Source organism: Rhagoletis pomonella, unplaced genomic scaffold (assembly GCF_013731165.1).
Source record: "Rhagoletis pomonella isolate Grant_MI unplaced genomic scaffold, Rhpom_1.0 Rhpom_scaffold_00075, whole genome shotgun sequence".
Taxonomy (NCBI): Eukaryota; Metazoa; Arthropoda; class Insecta; order Diptera; family Tephritidae; genus Rhagoletis; species Rhagoletis pomonella.
The window spans coordinates 4,859-18,358 of NW_023458629.1; positions in this window are offsets into that span (position 1 = coordinate 4,859).

Genomic DNA, 13,500 nt, shown 5'->3' on the forward strand with positions numbered 1-13,500 from the left:
ATAAGTATATTTACCACCGCACTGAGTTTTATAGTGGTGAAGCAGAAAAGCAAGAAGCTGCTTGGAAGCTCATGGTACCTATTGCTCTGCGAAATCAAGTTTTGCATAACGCACACAACATTGATACTGCTGCTCACGGGGGAGTCGCATAAACGGTTGAGAGGATCAGACGATTTTACTATTGGCCTGGCCTATATCGTTCAGTTAGGGAATATTTATTTATTTATTTATTTATTTATTTATTATTAATCAACAACAAACTGGATGTTTAGAGACTATATGATAGTTAAATACAAAGACCTTAAAAAAATTTACTTAGAATATGAGAAACCAAAGTCTAAGGAAGAAGAATACGCATTAAACTGCGCTAGCGTCCTCCTAAAAGGAGCATTCATCCCATAGACAGTTTTAGCTATACCCACGAAAAACAATTCATTACAGCGGAGAATGCGTGAGGGAACATTAATATTAATTTTCATTATTATTATTATTATTATTATTATTATTATTATTATTATTTATTCAAATAAATATTCAGTACAATATTACACAATTCCCCTATTGTACCCCGCGAAGCTTAGGGAGCTTATCTGCGGGTATAGTTTATAATAGTTCGTTGCTACATTTGTTAGTAATATCTTTTGTTTAATTATAATATTACAATTAAATTCATCTTTTACATTGAGTTCAAATAATGATTGATAATTAATAGCCCTGTTCGCGTACGCACTATCCAGTAAATCCAGTACTAATTTTACTGGTTTTTACTGGATGTCGTTTTCGTACGCAAAAACTTGCAAGAAACTAGCAAAAGAGGGGAAGTTAAGAGAGCAAAAATGACAGCTGAACTTGCAAGTTTTACTGGATTTTTACTGGATAAATTTTTACTAGCAACTATTTGCTAGTAAGAAAAACAGCTGATAGCATGATGCTTATTGTAAATCACATTAAGAAAATAATTGTTTATGGTGCTTTTAGAGTTGCAATTGACAAAATAAACCTATTTAAATATATAATAAGATGGAAAACACTAGTTTTCTAAGAAAATTGCATCGGAAAATAACAAATTAATTAGCTGTTCATAAAACTAGCAACTTGTTGCTGGTTTTGCGTTTTCGTACTTTCTTGCATATTTCACTCATTGGGAGTAAATATTGGCTTTCTCTCCGAAATTTGGTTACTGGCAAGTTACTGGATATTTTTTGCTGGAGAATACGAAAACACAACTAATGTTTTTCTATGCGGTGTTTTTGGTAGATTTAAGTTGTTTGCTGGTAGTTCATTTAGTAGAGTCGGGATTGTGACACTAAGTGAGTGTTTTAAGTACTCATTCCTGAATTTATGTACCTGGAAGCGTCCTTCTTCCCGTCTTCGTGTTTTATAATTATGATCTATGGGTTTTCTGAACTGTGTGGCATCATAAAATTTTTTAAGCACTGTAGATTTAAAGATGGAGTGTATATCAAGTATTTTGAGTTCTTTATTTGTCGGTTTATCACTGCTGATTTTTAGTTTTTTTAAAAGAATTTAAGTAAGTATAATCCTGGCTTTGTTGCAGTTGTTTACGCCTGGTTGTTGTACCCCATGCTGTTATGCCGTGTCGTAGGTGGGTTTCTACAAGCGATAGATATGCCTGTCTGAGGACACCATAGTCGCTGCAGTAACTTAGATGCCGGAGAAAATATGGCATCTTTCGGAGTTTTTTCTGCAATTCTAATACATGGTCAAGCCATTTTAAGTTCTTGTCTACAATAACTCCTAGATACCGATAAGTGCTTACAACTTCAATTAACGTAGTGCAGTCACAAGTTGTTATGTGATTTATGTTGTGTTTATGCAAACATCGGTGATCGTGATATTTTAATCTTATATCAGCGGGTTGAAAGTGCGGAGGTCTGATATGCATAAGCTTTGTTTTTGTAGCGTTAATTATCAAGCCGTTATCATGGGACTATCTTGTGATAATAGCCCTGTTCGCGTACGCACTATCCAGTAAATGCAGTACTAATTTTACTGGTTTTTTACTGGATGTCGTTTTCGTACGCAAAAACTTGCAAGAAACTAGCAAAAGAGGGGAAATTGAGAGAGCCAAAATGACAGCTGCACTTGCAAGTTTTACTGGACTTTTACTGGATAAATTTTTACTAGCAACTATTTGCTAGTAAGAAAAACAGCTGATGGCATGATGCTTATTGTAAATCACATTAAGAAAATAATTGTTTGTGGTGCTTTTAGAGTTGTAATTGACAAAATAAACCAATCTAAATATATAATAAGATGGAAAACACTAGTTTTCTAAGAAAATTGCATCGGAAAATAACAAATTAATCAGCTGTTCATAAAACTAGCAACTTCTTGCTGGTTTTGCGTTTTCGTATTTTCTTGCATATTTCACTCATTGGGAGTAAATGTTGGCTTACTCTCCGAAATTTGGTTACTGGATATTTTTTGCTGGAGAATACGAAAACACAACTAATATCAAGCTTTCTTTGCATTATTTGCACAGCTGTGTTCAAGTCCCTGTGAGATACAACTACGGCAGTATCGTCAGCGTATGCATATACTTCGCAATTCTTTAGTCTTTGTAACATACCATTAGCGTAAATAATGTACAACAGTGGCCCCAGTTTTGAGCCTTGTGGAACGCCGTATAAGTTGACTGTTTCATCGCTTTCTTCTTCATTTATTTTAACTTTAAATTTCCTATTTTTTAAGTAGCTTCTGAACCAGTTTAAGCAGTTTCCGCGTATGCCTGTATTTTCAAGTTTTTCGAGTAACTTTTCATGCGACAGTGTACCAAATGCCTTACTGAAGTCGATGAACAAGACCAGGTTGTGGTGATTTTGACCGAGGTTCTTATTCAATGAGGTAGCAAAGTTTGCTAGTAGCTGGTTTATGTTTTTCCCTTTTTGGAATCCATATTGATTACGGTGTATTACAATATATTTTTTGTTATAAACTCTCTTAGCCTTCTGACGACAACTTCTTCCATTATCTTTTCTATGACGGGTAAAATTGCGATCGGCCGATAATTTTTTGGTTCCGATTTATAGCCTGCTTTGAAAATTGGCTTTATCAGAGACATTTTTAAGTTTTCCGGTACAGTGGATTGACTTAGAGTAAGGTTTATAAGTTTGGTTAACACAGGGACCATTATATTTGCGTTATTTTTAAAGTCTTTTGGTCTTATTGCATCACTTCCTGGCCCTTTATTTGCATTAAGCTCATTCATAATTGAGTGAATGTCATTTTCATATGTTTGCGACATATACATGGAGTTACTACGCTTATCTTTCTTGACGTCCCCAGTCAAGATATCATAGGTGTGTACTAGGGATTCTACACCTTCTGTAAAAGTGATTGCCAAGGTGTCGCATACATCTTTCAGATGCTGGTCTTTAAAGTTTTTAGTAATAATTTCGTCCACGCTGTTACGCTTTTTGCCAATGATATAGTTTATTGTTTGACAGGGTTTCTTTGTATCGTGTTTGTGTTCCGCAAATTTGTTTTGATAGTGTATATTTCTGGTGTACTAGATTTTCTTATTAGCTTGAATTCGAAATTTTTTGTACTCCATTTCTCTTTGTTTGTCGTCGGGTTTTGTGCGCCATCTTTTATATAATCTATCTCTCATATTGCAGACTAGCCTTAGCTCATCGTTCATCCATTCGTATGCTTTACGTTTCCTTGTACATTTAAATGTGGTCAGGGATTTTTCGTAGATACTTTTAAAAGTAGTTTGGATGTCATTGCACATTTCATTTGCCTGATCTAGCGTTAAAATTCAATTTCAGTTTATGGTACGAATGCATTCGCTTATTTTTCGATTACTAAAAGTTTGTCTGCGCGTTTCTCTTTTTTAGTTGGAATTGTCGTTGCTAGCTAAGGTAATTTCACCTAAGAGCTAAAAGTGGTCTGTTATGGCTGTTTCCACTATTGCTGATGTTATGCTTAAGCTTTTCCCTTTGACGAACATATGATCAGTGCTGGAGCTTGTACCTCTGCGTATGTCTACTCTAGTAGCCCCTGATACTGCATTTTCAAATCCATTTGATGCAAGCATATTTAAGTATTCGCTGTGGTGTTCTTTATCGGAATTACCTATGCTAATATTGATATCTCCGATTAATATTACGCAGGCATCTTTGGTGGTTGGCGAAAACAAATTTTCCAGCTCTGAGATAAAGCTTCGAACATTTAGTCGCGGTGGTCGGTATATAGCAATCAATGTGCACGAAAAATTGTTTTTGTTAATGTGCTCCTCCACTGTTTCGAAGAAATGAGTTTCATGCATTATGTAGTTAACAATAAGACTTTCTCTTACAAATGCTGCTATACCTCCGCCTCTTCTGCCAGCTCTGTTTAGGTACTGTGAGCTAAAGCCATTTATGTTGAATAGGTTTTGCTCTTCATTAGTAATGCTTGTTTCTACCAATACGATAAGATCAATATTATCTACGAGATGGTTTATTGTTGCTCGAAAGCTATTGAAATTCTTTCTCAAAGATCGAATATTCAAGTAAATGTACGATAAATTACGGTCTTTAATAATGCTTATATCAAATTCGTTATATGTTGAATATTTTAAGTTAGTAATAGTGTTCATAAATGTGGAAATAAATTAATGTTTATATAAAGTAAATAAATTATTATTTTTTTTATTTGTTTAGGTTATTTAATTAGGTTTATATCTGACTCGGTGTTAATGTAAATAAATTTGTTGTTTTCGCTTATTTTAGCTAGTATCCTCCCTTCCCTCACCCACACGAATTTCCAATTGCATGCTTTTGCTTTGTTTTTGGCTAGCCATAGTAATTGGCGGTTTGTTGGTGTCAGCTGGTCGTTTACGTGCACTATTTTATTGTTGCTTTTTGTTATGTTGTGGTCAATTTCACTTGCATTTATTCTCCTTCGCTTCATCTTGTGCATAAGCTCATGCTTAATGTGCAGATTTGAGAACTTCACGACGATGTTGTTATTTTTTGCCTTAGTTCGGTATACGCTGTCGATATCGCTATCAGCTAGGCTGAGTTGGACAGCCTTTGCTATGCTTTGGACAATGTTTTTAACATCCTCTCCGTCTCGTTTTTCAACATTGCTTATGACTACGCTCTTCTCCAATGATTTTTCCTCGATCGCATTGATTTTGCGTTCTAATGCAGCAATGCGGACGTCTTTTTGTTTGCATACTTCGTTTAGTTCGTCAACCTTTTTCGCCAGCTCAGCTACCGTGTGTTGTAGTTTCGTGGTTTTGTCTACAAACTCTTTTTTTATATCTTCATGCGAGCGGGTATAATGTCTAGTTAGATTTCAGTTCGGACACATTTGATTGCACAGTGCCAACTTCGGATTTTAGGGCATTAAGCGAGTGCTGCTTATACTGAGAATGCGCGTGAGAATCGTTCTCTGGCGTTTGTTGTTTTTTCTGTGTAGTCACATCTCTAGTTTCGTCGTCGTTCAGAGCTCATCGCTGAGTACTTGCTGTCTGATATCTCAGTGCATATGGAGAACCCTGTGGGGAAAATCTCTAGTTCTGAACTGGGGCGCTTCTAGTACATTTAGACCCAGTACTGGTTCGCGATAAATCTCTTTTGCATGCAAGCAACTGGCGAATTTAACATGGCGATGTCCTAGGAAGTGTCAATTGCCCCCCGCTGCATCTCTTTTTCGATAGTTCCGAACTAGTCCTAAATTCTATAGTTCCGAACCAGTTCTGAAATCGACAGACGAAAGAAAAAAGTATCATGATTTTCAGTCTTTTTGGTTCTAACGTGTGTGCGATTTTAAGTTATTTTTGAAGAAATGTGTTTTCAATTTGAAATTAAATTTTTTTGAATGATTGTAAGAAATGTACGTTTACATACCTTTAGATGTAGCTGAGTTTGCAGAGGTGCTCGCTGTTATTTCTTAGATTCCAGACGGTCCCAAGATGTTGAAATGTTAACACAAATTTTAGTTTTGTATTACCAAGCTATGAAAAAGCATCTGCGAAGCGCAGAATAGAAGCGTATTTGAACGAAAAAGCCGCCGAATACATATCTATGTAAAGTAAACAAGCCCCCCGCTGCATCCCTTATTCGATAGTTCCGAATTAGTTCTAAATTCGACAAATAAGATCTAGTTCGTTCTGCATCCCTTTTTCTATAGTTCCGGACCATTTCTAAATTCGTCACTTTAGACATCGATTTCTAGTGAAAAAACTTAAATAAATTAGTTTTTTAAAAGTACCACTTTTCGCCGATTTCGGACTGGTGGGGATTTAGTTCATATCGGACTAGTTCGTTTTTGGCGATAAAGACCTAGTACGGAACTAGAAATTTGATTCACTAGTCCGCGGTTTCCCTGCAGGGAAATGGTATTTGTTAGTGCAATTTGAGCACGTAATAAAGCTGCCGTTGATTGGGAGCGGTTTTAAGCATTCATCGCACATGACTGTTGTTGCGTTAAGAGATTCGTTGGTCATTGCAAGAAGGTAGTCGGGGAGCTGAGCCGGGTGAAGATTGTATAGTTTTATTTTTACCGATACAACTTTACTTACTTACTTTGATACACTTTTTCGCGGAGGTTTGCTTTGATTTGCAAATTTTTCTATACATTCATATTGAAAACTATATTTTTCCACTGGGAGATAGCACTGCAGCGTTTAACTACTGCTTATGAATATATAATTCTGCCAAAAAGTGGTTAAGTTCTATTATTTTTTAACTTTATTTTGGAGCTATAGAAAAACACGTCTGTTCGCTATCACTCACTAAATCAAGAGCAGGTACGGACAATCTATTGATCCCGCACAGATATCAAAGACAAAACACATCTACAACATAGCACGCCTAGACTCTAAGGACATACGGTTTATTAGTAAGCAACGAGAGCGATAGGACGGAATATGATCTACAAAATTCATCGAGCGCAAAGCAAAGCGCACAAAAGCTCGCTGAACAGACTCTAATCTATTAACATGGACTGCATGTAACGGTCTCCAAACGAATACCGCGTATTCTAACCTGGACCGAACTAAGGACGAGTACAACAGTTTGAGAGTATAGGGATCAGAAAACGAAGAACAGTTTCGACGAATAAAGGCCAACATAGCGAACGATTTAGAAACCATATAATTTATGTGAGTTGTGAAGTTGAGCTTGGAGTCAAAATAGACGCCCAGGTCTTTACATTCACTTATTATCTTTAGCGGCGAGTTTGAAATGCAGTAAGAAGTTGGAACAATACTGAAAACTTTCGCATAAGAAGAATAGTGACATTTACTAATGTTGAGAAAAGGACAAATAGTAACGGGCCTAGGACACTACCCTAGGACACTACCCTGGGGAACACCAGAGGAAGCAACAAAAGAGTAAGACGATATATTATCGAGTCGAACGACACATTGTCTGTTATCTAAGTCCCACTTTAGAAATTGGGAGTGAAAGCCTAGATGCTCAAGTTTAGCTATTAACATTGGGTGAGATACCCTATCAAAAGCCTCAGAAAAATCTGCCTAGATTGCATCCATTTGAAAACCCCTTTGAAAGGTATCCAGACAATCCTCCGTAAAGGCAGCTTAATTAGTTAAGGTAGATCTGCCCGGAACAAACCCATGTTGATTAGGACATATCATATGTTTGACGGCAAAGTATATTTTGTCCTTAACTATGCACTCAAATAGTTTAGAAACTGTGGTTAGCTTGGAAATTGGCCTATAATTCTCAAAATCATTTTTATTGCCGCTTTTAAGGATAGGCGTAATAAAAGTCAATTTCCAGTCATCAAGGAAGACTCCAGCAGCAAGTGACATGTTGAAAATGTACCATAGAGGCTTAATCAAGGCAGGACAACTTTTAATTAGAACGACCGATAGACCATCAACATCTGTATTAGTGGATGGCTTAAGCGGATTAATGCCATCAATGACATCTTCGACAGTCAAATCTAATTTCCCAAAGTTGATGGAAGTATCTGAATTAAACAGGAGATCTTCAGGGACAAAGCCATGATCAGCATTGTCTGAAATGAAATTCGAAGAAAAAAATTTGGCAAACAGATTAGCAGCATCAGAGATGGAATTAGCTGAAACCCCTTTAAGATGAACCGACGCAGGTATATTTGAGCAGTTTTTCTTAGCTTTTATGTAACTCCAAAAGGCCTTGGGGTTACATTTAATATTGCTTTCTATATTACGAATATAATTTTGATACAAAGATTTGTTGAGTTTGTTTAATTTACCTCTGTAAGACACATACCGCTCACGAAAATTAACATCATTAGAATGCTTTTGCTTTTTACAAAACTTATTCTTTAAGTTCCTTACTCGTTTGAGTTCTCTAGAGAACCACAGCCGCTTCGAAGGTTTAGCACTTAACATCGGGATGTGACTCACGCAAGTGTCAACTATAATAGATTTAAAAATATCGTAACAGCCAGCTACATCCACATTTTCAAATTCCGAGACCAATCCAGCTCAAACAAATTATTTAATTCCACAAAATTACAACGCGAGTAGTTAAAAGAAACTGTTTTACTACTACCTGGGAGTTCAAAATATTTAAAAAATTCAATTTCCAACACCAGTGGAATATGATGCAGATTGGAAGGCGAGATGTAACTGGCCACATGCGAGAGCTTAAAATTAATATTAGAGCTAACAAATATTAAATCTAAAATTCGATTAAGTTCATATAGAAAACCATTGATCTGTGACAATTCAATACATAGCAAGTTATCAATTACGTAATATTCGCATAAACTATTAACATTACATGGAGTGAGAATATTATTATTATCCATAAAGCTCCAAGAAATATTACCTAAATTGAAATCGCTTAAGACACAAAGTTGACTGTCACCAATTTTCTCGTGAAGTGCTAGGATATTGTCAATATGTACCTTATATATGATATCCGAGCTGCGCGGCGGGATATAGGACACGGAAATATACAGCACACCACACGCGCCTTGTAATTTTACGCAAAGTTGATCCAGCACGGAATTGGAACCCGGTAGCTCATAAAAAGAAGCACGAAGATAGCTGCGTGTAGCAATGAGCACACCACCACCCCTACTAACACCAGTTTTAGCAAAATCTCTATCCTTGCGAAAAACGTCAAAGAGAGCTGTGTTGAAGAACTCCGCATCAAAAAAGTTAACATTTAGCCAAGTCTAGGTTAGGACGAAACAGTCGTAGTCCAGTAGCGAACTCAAAACGTAAATGGATTCAGATTTGGTTCTGAGTCCCGAAGTATTTTGATAATAAATGCTTGTTTTGCGGGCACCAGAAGCAGAAGGGTTTTTTACTTCTTGGGTAGGGGCTGACGACCTTTTTGGAAAAAATCAAATGGTCGGATAGAAACATTTGAAGGCCAAATATTTGATGTCAGCATTTTACTATATAGACGTTCTGGAACTCCAAGCTTGAAATTTATGGATTTAATATCCTCCGAATTAGTATTTTTCTTAAGAAGCTTATAGCACAAAATCACAGTCCTATTGATAGGCGCATGTTTGGCGGCATATTCAATGATGTTCTCCGTATTAACGGAGGGCAAAAACGAAGAGAAGAATTTAATCAAATCTTAAATTCTTTGGCCTTTGATTTCTCGTCGCCTAAGCAATTGTTTAAATTATCATTGAATGAACTATATAGTTAAGCTTGAACTTGTATCGTTAAGTATTTTTGTAGTAGTCTGTAAGAAATCATGTATTTCTAGATTTACTAGATATGAATAAATAAATAAATAACTAAATAAATAAATAAATAAATAAATAAATAAAATTAATATAAAACTACTATGAGATTTATGTAAACATCCAATTTAAAAGCAGTTTATGTTTTCATCAGTTAAATGTGCTTCATATACATATACAAATAAACATATTGCACAAAAGCTTATACTTCTATTTCACAGCAAAGCAACACTTTTTCCAAGTAAATTTGCAAAGAAGCAACACTTTGCCACTGCTAAGGGAGCGGTACGAGAGAGACAACTGTCAGTTTATCGAACCTTGTATTATTGAATCTCAGTATATCCAGTAAAAAAACTGTGGTGAAGTCCTTTATGGGGATAAAGTTTCCAGAGGTGAAATTTTAGGTAGCAAACAATTTCTTACACGCATGGTTGCTTTTCAGCACTCATGAAAGAAACTTAAGAAATATTTGAGAAAAAAATTCATTTTTGAAAAAAATACTATATAATGTATGTACTCTGGTTAATAATATCAAAAAATGTATTAGAACCACCGTTTAATGTTATATTTGATACAAATTAATATTGCTGCCCCGAACGTTCTGCCCATTACCTCTGAATAATAGAGTTACTTAAAATTACATCCCTGGTCCTTGTTCATTCTGTATCGCATCGTGGTGAATTCACATTTCTCAGGAATTTGACTACAAAACAAAACAAAGTGAGTATTTTGTTTGCTATTTTTTTTTTGATTTCTATTGTTTAATGTAAATTTATGTCTTTTAGGATATGTTGAGGCAACGAAGAACGCGCAGTATGAAAATGAGTTAAAAAAAGTCGGTAGGCGCCACGTCGAACATATGTGTGTGACATACTAATTAGTTAAAAACTGCCTGTTTCTAAGCAGAAAATATTACCAGCACTATCCTAAATTCCAATTTTGACGTCTCTGATGAGATTTAAAAAAAAAATGCTGTGGCCCCAGAACATCTTATTTGCTGAAAGTGCCTTGGCAGTCAATGTGTTAAACCATCTTTCAACGTAGTGATTCTTCTTGCGTCAGCCACCGGATGGTGTTGAGCTTGAATGGCCACTGGAAGTTGGAGGCTTTCTTGAAGTGGGATCCAACAGTGAATATTTCGTGCGCCAAATAATCAACGCAATGAATATCATGCTCTTTTAGCAATTTGCGTTCGATCACAAAGTTGTCCGAGATTAGGACACGTTGATGGTTGTGCTTGACAATTCCACGTTTGTAGATCAATTCACGAACTGATTTAAGATTTGGATAACCCCATGTGATATAGGGTTCGGCAATGCGTAGCGTTTTAATGGTTCAATTTGATAAGCAAACCGTTCTTAATGTGGCGAGAACGGAACAGTAAAACTTAACGCACTTTTGGTGCAATTGCGGATACAGACCACAAAAGCCGCGCTTCTTTTCCAGGCGGCGCAACTTATTCTCACGACGGATATTTTGCTTGATATTTCTCAGCATGCACCAAGTTTTCACGTTTGCCGAGTGCAATCACAGCAGAGCGCTTTAGTTTACGCTTGATCAAGGTAGCACGTTTGCTGACCTGCTTCTTGCTGAACTACAGCTACGACTCGGGGACAGCAGGCAGCTTCCAGGAAGGTTGTTTGCCCTTTGCTTCGGGCTTCTTACCGGCCGGGGTGGTAGTCATCTTAACTTGTAACTTAGCACGTTGAGAAGGCGAAAAAAAGTCCGCCAAATGTTTGGAGCACATCTTAAATAGCGCCACTCGATTTATAACATTTCCATTAAACGCAATTTCATTTAATTAAATACCTTGTTAATACATAGATATGCTGCAACCTGGCACTTACTTTCACAAATTCCATCCTGCTTATCGGCATAATTTTCCAAATATGCCTCAGGGCCATGGCGGACATATATGCACGACAAAAACATTGGCTAAACATCAAAATACATCGTCGTCATACAAGCTCTACTTCGTTTTGCAAAAACAAAACAATTGGGAGTATGTTGTTTTTGCAAACAAACACCAAACAACGTTATATGACGACAATGTATTTTGATGTTTGAATCCGTTATTTTTGCAAACAGAAACAAGTCAAAGCTTATTACATGCTGAGTAAACAAAAAATAATAAATAAAAATAATATGTAAAAAATTTTTTGTTACTGCAATAAAATGAATTTAATTTTTTTTTCAAAACCAATTTTTTCCAATTGTTTTTTGAGCTGCGCCGAAGCCACTATAACAGAAATTTCATGGGAAGCCATATATTTTATTATTGCAATAAAATCATATTTATCCTCAATCGTTGCTGTGTGACATGGCGAGAGAGAATAATAGTCGTGTCGGACATATGTGTCCGACGTGGCGTAAACCGCATAGTACAGTGTCACACATATATGGCCGACGTGGCAGTCAATGTGTTAAAGAAATTTTTTGCTGTACAAGGTGGAGTATTTTTATTTCAAAAATATATAATAAATAAATATAGAAAATGTGTTTTTTTTTTAACTTTCTGAAGGTATAAACCGCAAATACACCAAAATGGAAAGCAGCTTATTTTCGCAATTCCTTGAATAATGTCGAAATTCCATTGCCGTTTCTATAGGCCATTTCAAAAGGCTCCAATCCAAAAATTTAATTATTTGTTTTGGTTTTCCAGCTCTTTAATGATGCGCGCAGGGTTGCATTTACCGTCTATGAAAATATTTCATGATGCGTTCCAAACCTAGCTCCGAGCAACTAAAAGTTGGTTGAGCTTAAGTGAAATAGTTTTTTATTAAATATTTATTTCTGGTACTTATTAAAAAAAATCTGATCAGTATTAATGTATGAAATGAAGTAAATAAAAATTTACGAATACATTTCTTGAATATTTTGTCATAGAGCCATTATTAAATACAGACATAACTTTGTCGGGCGTTGGTCCTGATGTATATAGAATTAATCCGTTAGAGAGAGATAAAATACAAGCTCAACGCGCTAATTTAGGTATACTTGTATGTATATACCTGTACTCGTCTGGCATATACTAGAACTACGAAAATAATGACAATTATAATTTATTTAGATGCATTTTTTAGCTAAATGCTATATCGTCGTCTGGATAAAAGATTGTTACAAGTTACTTTCGGTCACTCACGATTGAAGTTTGGAATGCAATTTCTCAGAAACCCGACCACAGATTTTCTCCAAAGTGTCGGAGAATGCAATGTTGCAAGATTCTTAAATTATCTTATTTTTTTAGTTTAGTGTCAACCATTTATGAGTTTAATAAAATTTTGTCGTATACGACATTTGTCAAAAAATTTGCAAACAGTTTTAATTATATACGCCAAAATGTGATAACAATTTTTTATAAATTAACAATACTTTTTACAACCGATTTACATGATTCAAGTACTTGAAAGCAATTCATGCTCATTCTCTTTTGTGTTTTCTATTTGCTTTTACATGTTTCAATTCTGTTGAATTCAAGTGTTTGGTGCTTTAAATGGGAAGCAACGAAAATGCCAAAAGCAAAGCAAGAAAGATGAAACGACTTGACGGTACAGACGCATGTGTACTCGTCCCTTTTCTTCTCACCCCCTCTATTCCGCATGCGAGCAGAATTGAATTCAATACTTGAACTGTGTAAAAGCAGTCTTACTAATCAGCCTAATCGCGAGTTTCGCGCTAACGAAATTTCGCCAACAATTTTTTCATCCACCTGTAGTGAATACACGCAAACGAAAAATAAAAAAGTGACCCGGTTCTAGAAAATGAAACTCGTGATAAGGCTGAATATGTCGGAAACTAAAGAAGAACAGATAACTATATTTG